At 27.7% G+C, this 18,547-nt stretch overlaps 1 protein-coding gene across 1 annotated transcript in view; it reads left to right on the top strand.

Moving 5' to 3' along the window:
* LOC129918352 (probable serine/threonine-protein kinase DDB_G0282963) overlaps positions 1-18,547 on the top strand; it is a 61,989-nt gene that overhangs the window by 33,148 nt on the left and 10,294 nt on the right. The window lies entirely within an intron of this gene.

The raw sequence follows: 18,547 nt of genomic DNA, 5'->3' as shown, positions 1-18,547 counted from the left end.
AATCGAAAAAGATGACTTTAAAAATTTTATAAAATTGTTTTATCAAAAATATCTCAAATACAAAAATAAAGCAAAAAACTACTCAATTTTTTTTTTTTTTAAATGAAAAGGAAAAGTATTTCTTTGAGTGTATAAATTACATATGATGCCAAAAGAGGCTCAAACAAACACGACTATGATGATGCGGGGTTAAAAAAAAAAAAAAAAAACAAAAAATTATATCCAAAGGCGTGTACTTAAATTGTGTGTGGCTTCGCGAGAGTTTTGTTTATCGTGACTTAAATTTGTGTTGTTTCTGTGCACACAGCCGATCCTGTAGCTGTAACTCGCTTTCAGTATGATAGATTTATGATACACTACCTCTGCCTTATGTCAGTGAAATAATAATATATACATCATCGTCGTTTATTAGAAAAAAGGAAATACCACAGTTAAATTGAAAAGATTAATATGCAAACAGAGGGGAAACAAAAATTACTGAAGGGGGTTTAAATTGGTAACGCCTTCTTATTTGATTAAATTAATATCTTGTATGATCATTTTGAAAAATTAATAAAAAAAAATATTTTTTTTTTTTTTGAAAAAATATGTTTGGTCCAGTTTATTGAAAAAAATTGTTATGAAAAATATATATTTATTATACTCTCTGTAAAGATGGCTTAATGACCTTTTATTTGATATGTCATACTAAGACTTTTTCTATAAAATTGTGAAAGATACATCCATTTCTATACATTCGACCCTGATTTTTTTGTTCTCAATAGTCTTTTTCAACTTAAAAAACCCACCTCATTATATGAACTTCTAAGACTTGTGCAAACAAACAAACAACCATCCAATCAACTAGAGAAGCATTAACACATTTTTCATATGATGTGTGTAACATTTTTAATGCCTTCGAGGAAAAAACTTGGGAAAACAATAAAATAGCACCCACTACTTGCAGTAATTAAAAATTGTTGCTTTTAAAGCGCAACAGTGTAGCTATACCACCACACAACATAATGCTCATTCATATGGAAATATACTATGTAAAAGTGTATTTTTGTCCCATTGCGAAAACACATCAGCAATCTGTACTCAACCGGATAATTATGCATAGTGCCATATAAATATACATTACAGACACAGACATATGTATACTATACGACTATAGTGACGACTACTTACCCTATGGCAGAGGAGCATTCAGAGCAGTAGGTACAGTACACTTGACAGTAGAAGACAATGACATAAAACTAGGTCAACATTTATACATCTCCACCCCCTTTCGCTTCGCCCAACACAGACAAACACGCATACACATGTGAATAAATTCCATTGAATCCTTCCAAGAGAAAAAAGAGTGAAAAAGGACGAAGACGACAAGATGAAAAAACGTTTTTCATTCATTTAACGCCAATATCTCTGTGCCAACCATGGTCTTTTTTTTTTTTTTTTGTAGAAAAACTCAAGACCCATCTTCTTCATCATCACCATGATAGTCGTAATCCTAACAAAAAAAAAAAAAAGGAGTCGAGATATAAATACATCATTCTCCGGCGACCATTTTTTTTTTTTTTTTGTAACTTTATTTTATAACTCAACGTCGTTACGCACGCATTCGCTTCAAGGATGAATTACTATTATAGTGTTAGAAAAGGAAGACCAAGGAATCCTCTACTGCATCATCATCATCATCAAACAAAGCAGACACGTATACACCTATTTATTCATCTCTCTAGGATCTCTAGGACTTTTATACGTACGACAATGTACAAGAAAAAAAAAAAAAAAAAACTAAACCAAGAAGAAAACACAAAACCACGAAGAAGTAAAAATATCCTTTACCCAACATCATCTCACCACACACCAACACTACTAGCACCCATTCCGCCCCCCCCCCCCATTTTTTTGCTATCACAAGCTCTATCTTTTCTACTCTCGTGTATTATTGATTTTTATTTAAGCTGACTTTAGTCGTTCGTTCGCATGATATGGTTTTTTTTCTCTACGGTCTTGAAAAATTGATTCAGGATATTCGCATCCTTTCTTTTTTTAGATTCTTTTTATTGGAGTTTTATTTTACCCTCACTTAAGTTTTTTTTTTTTTTTTTGTTTTGCTACAAAACACAAATAAAATTCAAGACAAATTCAAAAAAAAAAAAAAAAAAATATTCCCATGATGGGTTCTTGAGTTGAAGTTTTTGGCAGATTCCAAAAAAAAGGAAGAATTTTCGTTCATCTCAAATTGAATGATAGGAAAATAGAAAAAATACAGAAAAAATACAAAAGGTGGCAGGTAAATATATATGATCAAATAGAGAGAAGAGATGAAAAAAAAAAAAACATATTCGAGTACATGAATAATAGAAATAAATGTCGAAAGCAGACAAAAGGATTTTCTATACAAAAAAAAATATCCTTTTTATGTTTATTTTATATATGGATGAGAGTAAAGGCGAGTTAAAGTTTGTAGAAGATTCAAAAGAAATCATATAGAAATATAAATTGAATTTTATTTATAGAATTATTATTCAAGTCCAAAACATCATAAAGTTTCTTAGAGAATTTATCAAGAAATGCATATAAGTGCAGTCATTTATGAAACCATTTAACCTGCAAATAAACCTGATTGAGAAGGTCTACTTGATGTTTTTGATCAGAAGAAGCATTTTTCCTAAGAAAATGTACTCAAGGGCTTTCTGAACCCTTCCTCCCCTCCCCCCCCCCCCCACAAACACATAATCCTTGAGCCTTTTAGAATTTTAAAAGGATATTACTAACTTATGCTCAGGACATTTGTGTTCATATTCAAAGAAAAAATTAATTTTCATATTTTAAATTAAATCTGACCGATTTGGAAGCAAAACTTATGAATTATTGAAATGTGCTGCAGATTTTTAGTCCGTTTTCAACACTTTGCATGAAAAACTTTTCATTTTAAATCTCTATAACTTTGAAAATAACAAATAATAATGGAAACAAATTGTATGAATAGTTTGATAGTGAAGAATTCCGAACTAAATTTTTGAAATGTGCTCCATAGATTTAACAATAATTTGAATGGTTTGTTGTTTAACTCGATTTTTCAAACATGTGAATATTGTTGCACATTTTTTGCAATTAACAAGTAAACAAAACAATGTAACTTCAACCAATCAAACACAGAAAAATTAAATAAAATTTTTAAATCTATTAGGTACAAAAAAATGTGCTTCATAATTCCAGGTAGATTGATTGATTTAAAAAATTCAAATGGATTAAATATCACAAACAAAAATATACATCTAACTCATTGTATTTTATTTTTCGATTTGAATAAAAAATCCACTCAATATTTTTGTTCATAAATTGTTGGATATTGTTATTTTTCCTTACCTCCCCCTCTCCCCTTTTATATTTTTTTTTGTTTGTTTTGTTCAATTATATTCGGTTTTCAATTTTAACCTACTTATGTATTTACAAGAGAAGAAAAAAAAAAAACATTTATGAAAAATACAAAATTTTATTACTTTTTTGTACGCCCATTTAATCTCTTTCTGTTAAAAAACCTCAAAATAAAAACAAAAAAATATATCAAAAAAAAATTGCCAACAAGTGAATGGTTGTAAATCCCATGAAATCATCACAGGATTTCATGTAACAAATTTTTTTGTTCCTTCTCTTTTTGATGATGAATTGAATTTATGTGCAAAAAGAGATGAGTACATTTTTTTCAATTGAATTTGATATTATTTTATTAAATTCTTAATTTAATATCAAAAACAATATTTTTTTGTTTTTTTTTTTTTTGTGGTAGATAAATTAAAATAATTTCAAATGAAAATAAATACAATTCAATCAATTTAAAAAAAAAAAGAAAAATACCAATTCAAAGGGAAATTTAGAAAAACGGATGGAAAAAAGATTTAGGAATGCGAACACTTACAAACAATTTTAGGAAAACCTTTTTTTTTGTTCTTCTATCCTTTATTTTCTATGAAAGGTTTGCAAAAAAAATCACCTTCATATTATTGTGTGATTTAAATTATATTATATCGAAATGTGTACCCTTTGAATTGATACTGTACAGTTTTTATTGGCACATTTAGAATGAAAATTAATTCTTGTTGTGTTTTACGTTGGGCGCCACTTTTACGCTCAACGCCTAATCTACTCAACTCAACTTAATTTAACAATTTTAAGTGAAATAACATTTGCTTTGTGTTAATTTTTGCATACAAGCATGTTCAAATTTACAGAATCATAAGTTTCACTTAAGTGGCGCCCAACTTGAAACTTGCAAAACATAATTCAATACCCTACAACACATGGACTTTAGACGAATCTACCTCTCATAACAAACTAACAAAAACAATTACGTTCCTTTAAAAAAAAAAAATTGACTGGCGCCCAACGTGAAGACTCTATTGTTGATTTTTTATTGAAAAAATTAATTTGGTTTACAACAAAATCAGAAGTTTTTAATAAATTGGCGCCCAATGTGAAATTTTTCAAATATTAAATTAATATATTCTTCCAAGAATTTCTGTCTTTTATGTAAATTTTAAAAATTAATAAAAAGCCACTTACCCCTAACAGGTGTTTTTCATGAGTTTTTTTTTCTGAAAAAAAAAAAAAAAAAAAAATAAAATTTATTGAAAAAATTCAAAATGTATATCTTTATTATAATCAATCACAATACAATTAAGCTTATCATGACAATATGAAACCACTACTTAATTGTATTTATATTTATATATATTTAAAAATAATATTTAAAAACAAACTTTTAAATACATTAACTATATACATAGTGTGAAAGATTATAATCACTTTCTACCACTTTTCCATCAGACAGATGTTATTACGAAATGATGTTTATTATTATTTTTGTATTTTTTTTTATTTTTGCTATGAATTTTTAATTGGCAACTTTATTTACATAATTTTGTTTTAATTTGAAAACAACCTCCCACATGAAATTCTTCAAAAAAAAAAAAAAAAAAAAATATTGTCAGCTTATTAAAAATAAAAAAAAAATTTAAGTAAAATTTAAAATTACCTATAATATCCAGGTTCACGAAGGATGTGTGGCTTTTTATCTTTTTTTTTGTTTTTTTTTTTTTTGTTTTTATACCTGTGGTTAATATCGACTTAAATGGAGACACACTGTTGTAAATTAACCAGATTATTTTTTATTATTATTTAATTTTTTTTCTGCCATTTTTAAAAAAATAATATTTTTGTTCCATGAAACAAAAAAAATGTCTGCTATGTCGTAGGCCTGAAAAATTTAATGGAATTTGCACAGGTATAAAAATAAAAAAAAAAAAAACTGTGAGATATTACGTATAAATAAAAATTGGTTTAATGTGCATTAAAGTGGCTGGGAAATATGAGTTTATTAATGAAACAGAATGTCATTTTTTTTTTCGGAGAATTGTTGGTTGGAGTCTTTTTTTTTATGAATCAAAATGAAAAGGCACTAATATTTTTCTGGACGATTTTGTGAATTCTTTTCTAGAGTTACATGATTAATTTAGTCTAAAAAATAATTTTTGTTCAATATTTTTCTCTTCAAACTTCAAGTAGAAAAAAAAAGTATTTTCAACTTATTTTCAATTTAATCAAAAAATTCTCCAAACTTCAAAGTAACCCCTCGAGTGTCTTAAAAAAAAAAAAAATTATATAAAGTTTGAAGAGCCCTACGCGAAACTATTGCACTCGAGTAATATTTTTCATTAAAAATCTTGAGTAGTTAATCGCCTCTCAACTGAATTCGATTTTTTTCGTTAGATTTTTTTTTCTTCCTTCAAGAAGGATAAAAACTCTTCAGTTCAACACTTTCACTAAGAAAAAAAAAATTCTTTAATTGAGAAGAAAAAATAAAAATAGTATTTAGGTAATTAACTTAGAGAAAACCTGTAAAAATAAAGTCTAGACAAGGATCATCTTATCAATTGAGGACAGGATTCACATGCCCCTTAATAGAAATAAAAAAAAACACTCATACCCAACTGTCAGGAAAATAGAACATGAAACATTTCCAATCTGCATAAGTCCTGTATTTACAGGATTTTTCTTAGAAAAAAAAAAAAAAAAAAAAAAAATCGAACAGAGTTTCATTCCAAAATTGAATTTTCCCAACCATGTAGACTCGTTATGCTCTCGTTGTATATGTCCTGTGTCATTCCTGCAATTGGATCAATATTTCCACGCATATATACACACACACATCAGGACAAAAGGACGATGAAAGACAGTAGGAGTGTAGTACAATCATATCTGACTGTTTTTTTTTTTTTTTTTTTTTTGAAAACGAAAAAGAACAAGGAGTCAGTCATTCACTCCAAAATATGACCCACATTTGAGACTGAATCTCTTTCCACAAATAACAAAAAGCACATACAATCATCATCATGGATCCTCTGCAAAAGGATATAATACAAGAAGAACAAAAAAAAAAAAAAAATAAAAGAATACTGCACAAAACTGAATAATAAAATGATTTATTCATATTTTTCCGTCTCGACGATATGAGGATATTAAATTTTCGTATTATATTTTATTTTTTTGTGAAAACTTAATCTTTTAATAGAAAATTGTTGTTGGTGTAAAAATATGTGTGATTGCAATGCCCTAAAGACCTACTTGGAACACACAAGGATATGATTGTGTGTGATTATGATGACTGCATTTTTTATGTTATGTTTTTTTTTTTTTTCAAACACACAGGATATGAACCACCATAACACTTTTTTGTGTTGTTTTTTTCCTTTTTCTATATCCTCTTTCGAGAGTAGAGTATATTTCTGTCATTATTATGATGTTTTTGTCTTATATATGAAAAACAAACCACAAAAAAAAAAAAAAAACATAGAATTTTAATGTTGTTTTCAGAATAAAAATCTCATTTCATGTTATCATCTTTTTTTATTATTCGTTTAAAATTTATTTACGTGCAAAAACTTTATCCATGGATGCAATAGTTTTATCTCTTTTTTTTTCATTTGAAAAGTTTGGTATTTTTTCTCATTCTTTTAATTTTAAATTCTAGAAACTATAACAAAATGAAAAAATAAAAAAATAATGTGTTATTTAATTTAGTATTTTATATCATAGAAGCTTTAACTTTGCATTGGAAATTGGAAATTTCGGACTCAAATTCTTGTGATATTATTTATAATTTAATTGCTAAAATCTTGTTTGAACCTTTTGTGATGCTTTTTTTTTAATGATTGCAATAAATTGTGATCAGTTGGAACCTAAGTTTTTTTTATCACAGAATGTTTTAAGTTTTAATATTCTTGTGATAGAGTGTTTTCTTTTGTTCATTTCTTGTGATATTTATAAAATCCTTCGAGAAAATTAGACAAAACAGTGAAAACTGATCTATCTTCTTGTGATACCTTTTTAAATTGTGATACCACTGTAATTCTTCATAAATCTTTGCGATAAACTTATTCCTTAGATGAAGTATCACAATGCGTTTGTGATAAAACATTTTTGCAAAAGACAATTGTGATATCACCATGTTTTGTAATATCTTAATTATAATTATCACAAAATCCTGTGATATCATTAATTTCCCGTAACTAATTCTGTGATAAAAGAAATTCTTAAGTTTTTCTTGTGATACCTATCTTTTTTCTAATTTGCTTTTGAGAAAAAGTATACAAACAATTCATAGCCAAAAAAGCATATCTAATTTCTTTTTCCGTCAAATTCTACCAAATCTGTGGGTTCAAATAATGATCGGAAATATTAAATTAAAACAAAACAAAAAACAAAAAAAAATAAATTTATATTTTATGCAATTTTTTGTTTTAATGTTTCATATTTCATTTCTGTTTTTCTATATAATTTACATCTTGTTTGTTGCTTTAAAATTAATCAACTTGTGAGGTCTTAAATGCATCTTTTATATATGCTAATCAACTAAAGAAAACTCTGCATGAAATAGGTTTAAAAAAAAAAAAAATACGATGAGATATATTTTATGATCACAAAGTATTATATTTTACGAGTTTACACTGATTCATGAAGATAGGGCATAGTTATAAATTTTTAATTAGTTTGACTTAAACAAAATGATATAAAAAAAAAAAACAGGTGAATAATTATAATGAGGAAGTATTCTTTCAATAGCTGTGGAATTAATCGATGAAAGTATATTTTTCCTATACAGAAAAATCTATTCAACACTTAAAAATAGTGTGTTAATCGATATTTTACAGATCTCTAGAGAAAAAAGAAGCTTATAACTTTCGCTTTTCCAGTCTTTAAAGACCTAGTTCAAATAGCTTTGTATTTGTTTCTGTTTTTTGTATAAGATTCAGACGACATGTAAACAAGACAAATAGGCGTTTTTTAAGGCCATCATGAGGGCTCACAAAAATCTAAAAAAAAAAAATCCAATTCAAGATTTGTGTGATATAATTTTAATTTAAATATATCATCATTTTTGTCTGTTGCTTTTGTTATAAAGTTTAAAGATTTATTATTGTCATGGTGATTTTACGATCTTTTATTGTCTTAACTCTTTAAGAGATAGTTGTCTACAAAGAAAATAAATCCGCGGGTTTATTAAAAACAAATAAGAAATTTATGTAAGTGGTACGATTTTTTTTTTTTTTAATTTTTCAAGACATGAATGCCCACACTCTTAAAGCTTAACTACAACAAATTAACATATCCATGGGTATAGATTCTTTTGTGACAAGTTGTGAAACGTTTTTATGTTATATTTTTTTTTTTTTTTTTTCATTGTATTCTTAAAGGTTAAAGCCGACACGACACGATAAGAAGATTAAAAGTCTACATAGCATTTGTATCTATATCCGATTAAAATTAGATACATTTTTTTTTTTTTTTTTCTATTATATTCATGATATTTTTTTTTTTTTAACTGGAAAATAATTTTTCAATTTACATGAAAAAAAAGAGAGAAATAAAAAACAATTAATTGAGAGATTTTAACCGATTTACTAATTGAAATTCATTGATAAATTAATCGAGATATACATAGTTGATAGTCATAATGCAAGTGATTACATTCAGTTGAATGTGTTTTTTTTTATGCATTTTTAATTTGGTGGCAATTTAAAAACTAAATATTTTTATTGAATCTTAAATTTATTTTAATTAAATCGAAAAACTCATGGAAAATAACCTGTTTTGTTTTTTTAACCAAAAAATTAAAAAAAAAAAAACATTTAATTAGCTATGCAAAGCTTACTGGATTTTTTTTTTATCGACAAAGTTTTCATGTTTTAATTAAATATATTTATTGTTTTTTTTTTTTGTGGAAAATTGAATATTTTTTAAAGCCTTAGGGTTAAGATTTATGACATTGTTTGGTTTAATTTTTATTCACTAATAGAAATATTAAATATGTATTTTTTTTTTGAAAATGTTGATCTTATTATAATAATTATAGTGTTTGAATTATAATTTGGGTTATGTGTTTTTATTTTTTTGTTTAATGTTGTCATGAATATTTAATTTATTGATTTTTAAATTAATAATTTATGGTTTTAAATTTATTAGAAAATCTTTTTTTTTTTAATTTAAACAGAAGGTCTTTAATTTAAAATTTAAAATGTTTATTTTGACAACGAAGAGCTTGTTAATGTTTTGCTACTGTCGATCTAGTTGTATAAACTGGTTCCTCGGAATAATAAATGTTCAGAAAATTTAACAGGCAAAATATTCAAATTGAACCGAGTTTTTAGGTACCAAGTTTCGAAAAAAATTTTTTTTCCCCTAGGTCTGTTTTCATTTTATAAAAATGCAAATGTGCTTCTATTTGTAAAAATATATGCCAAAAATTTTCCGTAAAAAATGTGTTTATTACAATCTTTTTGATTTTCCAACTATATTCTTTTAGGTAAGTCAAATTTAAGCACTTTTTTACATAAAAAAATGTGCTTCTTAAGTTAAATTGCTTTATTCTCAGCCTCCTTCTTAGACAAATAATATTATATAACAAAAATTTATTAATATCACAACCGCTGATTATATTTCCAAGAAATCCAAAAAATTTTAAAAATGACAAAATTAAAACAAACAAATTGACAAATTGGAAGAAAATTTTTGAAGAATTTTTGTTGTTTTTCTTAGAATTCTTCAAAATCAAGTTGGTATTCATCATCATCATTTTCAGGAATAATAATTCATTTATCTTTAATTTATTTACTTTTTTATCTGCGCACAACAATTTTACTCAAAAACAAAAAAAAAAAAAAAAAAAAAAACAAATAAGAAAATTTGCTTTCAATCAAATCAATGAAGAAAAAAAAAAGCACAATCTTTCTTGAAGAAATTGTCAACTCAAAATTAATTGAAGTGGAATTCCTCTTCACTTTCTGTTGATGATGGTTCACAAACTCCCACAAAAATATTGTCTTGACTTGAAACCAAAAAAAAAAAAAAAAGAAAAAAAAATCCTCTTAAAAACCTACTTCTTCATTCTTTTAAGGACTAAAACAAAAAAAAAAAATATATATCTAAAGCCAAAAAAAAAACAACAAAACCAATGTTGAAGTAAACAATTGTTTTTAGGGATAACGAGCAAAAGCCAATGACACAATAAATATTACTTTCGAATTTAAAAAAAAAAATCCTCAATTGGAAAAAAGTATATCGCAGTAAGAGTGTTTCCTAATAAGGACGAAGGATCTGTAGGTATTGATTTTTTTTTTTTATCTAAATCCTTGATTCTGTTTATTTGTTGTTGTTGTTTTTTTTTTGTAATTTATTTCACACCAGTTGTTGTGTGTGGGAGAGAGTTGATTCATTATTGCTTTCGTGGATATCCGCAAAAAGTTAATTTTCAAAAGTCATTTTATCGGTTTGTGGGAATTATATACACTCAGGAGTTAGAAGGACAAACAGAAAAAAAAAAAAAAATAAAAATGGATTAAAACTTTGAAGTAGCTTTGTCGATAAGCAAAAAGTTTTTCAACCCATGTTGACATGGTGTTGAAAGAAGTTTTGTATCATGGTTTACTACACTACTGCATTCGATGGGTAGAAAAAAAAAATTGTTTTTAAACTTATTTGCATGAGGGTTTTTTAAAATAGAAAAGCATTTTGAGAGATTTTTTATATGTACGAGTTTTGAAGCACATTTTAGAAATACAAAACACTATACTTTCATTTCAAACCATCTGTTTGGGGGAAAATAGAAAAAATATTGTTTATTGAAATATCTGAAAATAGTACATGCGTGGGCTCCAGTTTTTTTGTGGTCCGATTGAGGAGTTAGCACTCACATGAAGCACTTTTTTGAAGACATAAATGTGCTTCAGCAAATATTTTAAATTTTAATGAAAAATCACATTATTTACTTAATTTTGGCTGAATTTAGATAAAACAATATAAAATTCCGATTCAAAATGTGCTTCTTTGAAAAAATATAAGCACTTTTTGAAAACAACAATGTGCTTCCTTATTTAATGAAAGAGAGAAAACAAAAATCTTACATCATTCATTTTAAATTGTTTTCTGTAGTTTGTGATGAAATGGAAAATTAGTAGTTTTTCAGAAATTTTAGCACATTTCAAAGAGAACAATGTGCTTCATTTAGTCAATGGAAGTATATTTTTCAATAAAAAACTTTTCTTCACTTTCTATAAGATTATATATATTTTTTTTTAAGCCAAAGAACTTGTAGCACATTCTTTAAAAAAAAATGTGCTTCATTCCTAAAAATTCTTTCTATTTTCTTTATCTTTGCTTCCTATCTCATAAAATTCCATCAAAAATACCTATTTAACCCCCTCCTTAGCTCTATATCATAATAATAAACTCAAAAAGGAATTCAATGTTCACTATCAGTTTGCACACATTAAATTTGAAAAATAAACAAAAATCAATTCCCCTTAGTTCAAACATCAATCACAAGTGATAACATCTCTTTACATATCAATAATGTTGTGCTTCTGTGTAATTTATTTTTTTTTCTGATATATCCTCAGGATAAAATGAAAAAAAAAAGATATAACATATCACCATATCAAAAGACCAAGGAGAAGAAAAAAAAAAGTCTATAAAAAGCATCATCTTTGAAGCTGATGATGGTAGACTAGATAAAGACTAGAAGCAACAACAAGTTATTTTTTTTTTTTTTTTGCCAGAAACTAACAACACAAATGAGTAAACGTTTCCTTTTTCTTCTTCTTCTTCTTCTTTGAAAGCCTCAACTTTTTATACACACCTCATGTCTTTTGATACTATATACCTTAGACTTAGATATGTGTATAATGTTAGAATTGCCTTTAGGGGAATATCCTTCCTGCCTTCAATAAAGCATAAAAAAGGGATTTTCTACTTTGCATTATTTTTTTTTTTTTTGTATTATTTTTTTTTTCATGCAAGCTACTTTTTTAATGTTATTCTCCCTTTGCCCCTTTTTTCAAAGCCATTTCTTTTGTGTTGCCACTTTTATCGAATTAAGGACATTCTCACTCGTGTGCTAGTGATCAAAATAACAGGAAGAAAAAAAAATATGCCTTTAGGGCTTGAACATTGCTTTCAAAGGATTAAATTGTGCAAATATACACGCAAAAGGACGAATAAATCGAAAAAAAGGCACACACAATCATACAATCAAAAAGAAAACATCAAAATTTCGCTGATTTTTCTGTTGATAATGACGATATCCTTGGATCTGGTGAAGGATAATAAATCGATTTTTTCTTCTCTTGATTTGAGTATAATCGTTAAAATTGTTTTGAAAAAAAAAAGAAAGCCAAGATATCCTTTTAAATATTTGATAGGATTTTGTCCATCATTAATTTTATCAAATATTTTTTTTCTTGTCTGCAAGTCCTTAGGATTCTTTCTCTGAATTTTTTAAGTGCATACCTTTTATTTTCTGCAAATTCGAAAAGATTAACTTAATATAAATTCTCTTCAAAAAATTCCTAGTCCTGTCCAAGAATTTAAAAAAAAAAAATCCAAAATGGACCTCTGAATATCCTGCGGGGTGTCATAAAAATGAAATTTTATTTTTATTGCGTAACCTTTTTCAATGTTTCAGTATAGTCGAATACAGTTTGACACGTCCTGAATCGATTAGAAAGAAGGCAAATTTTTTATAGAGGCCTTCTACAATAAAAAAAAAAACAAGGAAAGAATATAAAAAGAAAACCAGAGTATCACATAACACAACACAACAAAATCATGTAGATGAGAGTGTCCTTTGACTTATGTTTGAGAGAGTTCATGTCCTTAACCCGTTTTATTGCTGAACAATTTCTAACACAAATACAAGAATGTTTACAACCGGAAGTACTCCCCGTCGTCGTCGTCCTAAGTCCTAGTCAAAGTCGTTGTATAGTCATCATCATCGTTTTGCTGTCATTCTTGTCGTTTTTGTTGTTGTTTTTTGTTGTTGTTGGTTGGTGGTAGTTGACGCCTCTTGTGAATGCTTGAACAGAATATGGAGCCTTTTTGAAAAACCACCGCCAACTAACATGGTGTACCGCATAATAGCTTTTTGGCTTCTTTTAGCAAAAGCTCGGGGGCTATAGACGAGTCTGTGGGTTTTTAAAAGAGTGGATGTATAAAGAAGAAGTGGAGAATGGGTGCCATTTATGGCGGCAGCATTGAATGCCTTTAGGACCCAACCAATGTTCCCTACATACATTTTTCCCTCCTTTTTCTCTCTCACACACTCACACTTTTATTCATTGTCTTAAACAATTTATGAATAATGTTGTCATAATTTTTCATATTTTCGTCTCTTGCAACCATTTAAACAACGAGCCATGAGCATACGAAGGCAAAGCCAAGCCAAGCCAGGCAAGGCAAAGGCAAGTCCTCAACGTTGCGTTGTTGTTGCCTTGTAGAGTCTTTCTACAAGCTATTAAGTAACGTTCAATTATTGTCTTTGTATCTTAATATTTTGTAACGCAAGTGAATGGGAAGAGGAAGTTACAAAATAGATTGTAGGGAAGAAAAAAAAAAAAATAAAGGCGGTTGAAGACTGCGAGACTTGAGAGGGCTGAGGCTTGAGTTATAATGAAAAATCTGCACTTCTTTTTGGGTGGAAACAAAATTTGCGGGACAAAAAAAGAAGAAGATGTTTGTTCCGTCTCTCATTCATGGTGTGGAAGTGGCTTTTATTTCATATTTTTTGTTGAAAAATAAAAGAACTCTCGACATATGCCCTTTAACAGCTTTTTTAAAGAGCTAGAGAGAGTTCGTCAGGGAAAGGCTCTTCAAGAACAACTGGGGGGATCCACTTGTCGGGTTGGGGTATTAATTTTTTTTATTTTTTTGTTGGTAGTAAGTGTAATGTAATGTTATGAAGTGTAATACGCTTTGTTATGATTAAAACGATGGCTGAGGAGGGTTGATGGTTTTCTTGTTTTTATTTTTTTGGCATTTATTTTGTTTTTTCTCTCAAATTTTCCCGACGGGAAATTAATATGGGGATTTTATGTTATAAGCTGATTTGGTCTACCGCAACAGACAGGTACCCTTACTTACTTGAACCTACTTTAGTTGGGCGAGAGTAAAGTGGAAGAATAAGAGAAATTATGGAATTTTGTTGTTTAAGTAGTTGTTGGCAATTAATTTTGTTGTTTTCGTTATTTTTTTCTTGAGGGTTTGGGTAAGTACTTTGCAAAGTTTGTTTTTTCCAAGTGGACTTTTATGCTATTAAAATTTCATCTTCAGTTTTTTTTTTTTGTGACTTTCTTAAAGTAAGAAAACTTTGTTTGGACAAATTCCTTTCTTATGTCTTCCAAACACTTTAAAATCACTTAAAAATTAGCTAAGTTCTTCTAAAATTGAAATTTATTCAATTTTGTGTTTGGATCTCTAAAGCTTCTTATTCAGAAATTAGTTAAATGATAAAATATATTCTGTGGAACGTATTCATTTTTTATTCCACCAGAAGTTTCTATCAAAATTTAAGTAAGAATAAATTTCGAGCCATTTAAATTCAAGAAAATAATATACAAATGCAAATTAAATACATTCCACAAGTATTTATTATTCAACTTATTATTTGTAAATACGTTCCACAATGCTGGATATATAGAAAAAAGTTGATTCTGAAGTCCAGGCGTGACTTTTCTGATTCTAAATTTAGTGCTGATCTTTTGGAAAGCTATATAAATGAATATGTTCCACAATTGTTCCGAATCAAGCCTAAGGATATATTCAAGCATTTATTTTCAATTGCAAGGAAGTAACTCTTTTTGAAGCCAGAAGGTAAAAACATAAGAAGACTCAATACATTCCACAACTATCCACAACCTTTTGTTACTTTGAAATACGTTCCACAAACATTATTTTATCGAAAAAAAAATATTCATTTCCCTTTCTTTATATACATTATACGATTCAGACCTTTTGTATTCAAGGATCGAGCCAAAAAAAAATTAATACGTTCCACACAATTCAAATGTCACTTAATGCATCACAACCAACCATCATTCATGTACAAAATTTCACTCAACTTGAAGTTATATTCAAAATGTCAAAACAAAATTGTTTTCTCAAAAAACTTTTCAATTCAATCTCAGTTATAACCCACATTATTTTCATTTCCTTTTTTTTTCATTAAAAAAAAATAATAAAAATTTATATGAAAACAAAAAAAAAAACCTCTTGAGTGAAAATGTGATTTCAAATAATGATTAAAAGAAAAGAAGAAAAAAACAACTCAAAAAAGAAGAAGTGTTCTTTGTCAAAAGTTGTCTTAACCAATTACTTATACCATCAACAATTTATCATCGTTATTCCGCACTGCGTAAGCTTTATCTACCTACTTGTTCTGTCTTTCTCTGTCTCTTAAAAAAAAAAAACTCGTTAAACTTCCATGTACATTATTATAAATTGTTAAAGGTAGTTGTATATGTGTGTATATTTCCATTCTTATATTTTATCGCGCTCCAAAGAGTTCCTTAATTTAATAATTCATCCCACATGAATGCAAAATATTCAAATTCACTTATAATAAAACCTTTCTCTACAACATATAGTCTCTGCGAGTGAGCGAGTACAATGGTTCCTTTCCTTTATCCTCCACCAACTCTGGCGCTCCAACCACGCCATTGCCAAAAAAGTATCTGAAGCATTTTTAATTAAATATACACTCGAAAATGTGTCCTCAAAAAAAAAAAAAAAAAAAAATAAAGGAGAGGGAGAAACCTGCCATATTCATATATGAAAAGGATAACTTTTCTTAGAGAAGGTAACAAGGTATACATTCTACAACATGCCTCCCCACTTTTAACCTCATCAGGGAATATAAGAATAACGAATACTCTGTATCAAAAGTTTGGAAGGAAGGATTCAAATTCAAGGAATAGGGGAGGGGGAGAAAGGGGAGTACAAGGAGTCATGCATCCTATGTGTTAAATATTCTCTGACACTTTTCTCATCCTTCTCAAAAAAACCAACAATCTCGCGCGAGCTAAGAAAATAGCAAAATCTTCAACTTTTTTGGATGTAGTAGGAGTATATTCTCAATGTTTAGAGAGGTATTTGGAAATATTATGTGAAAACATGAACACGCGAGTATGAGTTTTTTTTTTTTTTTTGAAGAAAAAAAAAATTTCTTGTTATAGCTTAATACAATTTAAAATTGTCTTACTCCTTCAAAAAAAAAAAATATACAATACACCTCGTGTCATGCCCTCTTCAACCCCTCTTTCTATAAAACATAATATAGAAAATACACCGGTGAGTAAGGATGTCAAAAAGGATACATTGTATTTTCAAAGAGGAAGAACAAAAAAAAAAATAAAGAAAAGGATAATAAATTGCATGTAGAACACGAACAACAGCGAAGACGACGATGACGACAACGAAAAAGTGAACAATTTCACTTACGAGTTAATTTTATATTCCATCGTCTATTATTATTTAATTTTGTTTCCAATGCTCCTGGTGGTGCTGCTGCTGTTGCTATTGCTCCTTGGCACCAAGGGTATATTCACAAAATTGAAAATTAAGAATAGCACTTGTTTGCTTTTTCTTTTATGGGTGATTTATGGCCAAACATGGAATTAAAATGTTGTGATTTTACCTCTCCCACTCCCATCCTTGATTTTCTTCTGATATGTTTCTATGAAGAAAAAAAAAAGCCAAGTAGTCAAGGATATGTGTGTGGGTGAATGATAAGGGCAAAAGAAAATGATATATCTCTATGGTGCCATTCGATAACGATTTATCTTACTTAGTCTTTATAATTCAATAGAGATATTAGAAGAAAAAAAAAAAACATTTACAAAACATCAGAGAGTAGTAGTTGTCCATTTGAAATGAAGAGGAACTAAAGTCCGCATGTCCTATCCAATGGACTTTGATTTATTAAAATTAATGACCTTTTTGGCTAAGCAAAATGAAAACGACCATCAAATACGTTTACAAAAGTCTTTTACTCTATTTTTATGCAAATTTAAAATTATAACTTACGATCCACATGGAATCCACAGGTCATAACTTGTTCAAAAATTGGAATTTCTAAAAAAAATTTTCGGCTAAATTATTCAGTATCAAACAAACAATAATTCTATAAACATCTTGCTTTTTAACAAATTTTATCCAAAAAATTGACTAGAAGCCTGTTCATAACACAAGTGGTTTTTTAATGTCATCGAATTTTGTACGTACATAATTGTTTTAACATGTTTGATGTTGTTAACCAAATTGATTTGTCAAGTTTTTCGAAAGAATTTTTTATGATCCACATAATATGTGGATTGTATTATCTTCTACATGAAATATTTTTGAAAATCATTAAAAAAGAATGCATTTTTCGTTTATCCTTACTCAAAAAGGCTTTTGAGATATATTTAGAACTGATTAAAACATCCACACTGATCCACATACATTCCACAAGAAAAGATTTGGCAAATCATAGACAAACAACATTTTTTTTTCTAGGGACTATTACATCTAGTTGTTTCTTTGAAACATTTAAAATTGCTTTAAAAGCTATTATTAAAACAAAGTACGATCCACATACGTTCCACAACAACTTATATTCTAAATCACTGAAAATTAAAACTGTTTTCTCACCTATGCCATAAGCACATAGTTTTCATGGGGAGCTTTAAAAATATCTAAAAATATCTGCAAGAAAAAAATACACTTACGATCCACATACATTCCACAACCTATATTTTTGACAAATATCAACACAATTAGTACTTTTTAATAGATTTCAAATGTCTATAAAAGAATCTATCTTACTGGATACAAACGATTTAACCTGTCTAAAAAATCATTGTGATTGAAGTAAAGAACAAAAATAATTTTTAAAAAACCTCTTGATTCTGCCTTTCTTCGATTTTGTTTCGTCAATCTTTTCAAATTAATTAAAATATTTCTCATTTCCCTTGAAAATAAAATTTTTCTCAACTTTTCTTTTTTTTTTTGCATTCAAACGAAGTTGGCACTTTTTGAAATGAATTCTGTGCGAGACAGGAGTTTTATTTAAAAATCAAATTTTTTTTATTGAAGAGGGTTGTGTGATTTTTGTGTTCTGTGTTGATGTTGTTGTATATTGTCAATAATTCAAACTTCTGCTGTTGTCGCTGCTAATTTAAATATTTAT

Source organism: Episyrphus balteatus, chromosome 4 (assembly GCF_945859705.1).
Source record: "Episyrphus balteatus chromosome 4, idEpiBalt1.1, whole genome shotgun sequence".
Taxonomy (NCBI): domain Eukaryota; kingdom Metazoa; phylum Arthropoda; class Insecta; order Diptera; family Syrphidae; genus Episyrphus; species Episyrphus balteatus.
The sequence above is the reverse complement of the archived record's forward strand: the minus strand, read 5'-3'. Positions and strand labels throughout refer to the sequence as shown.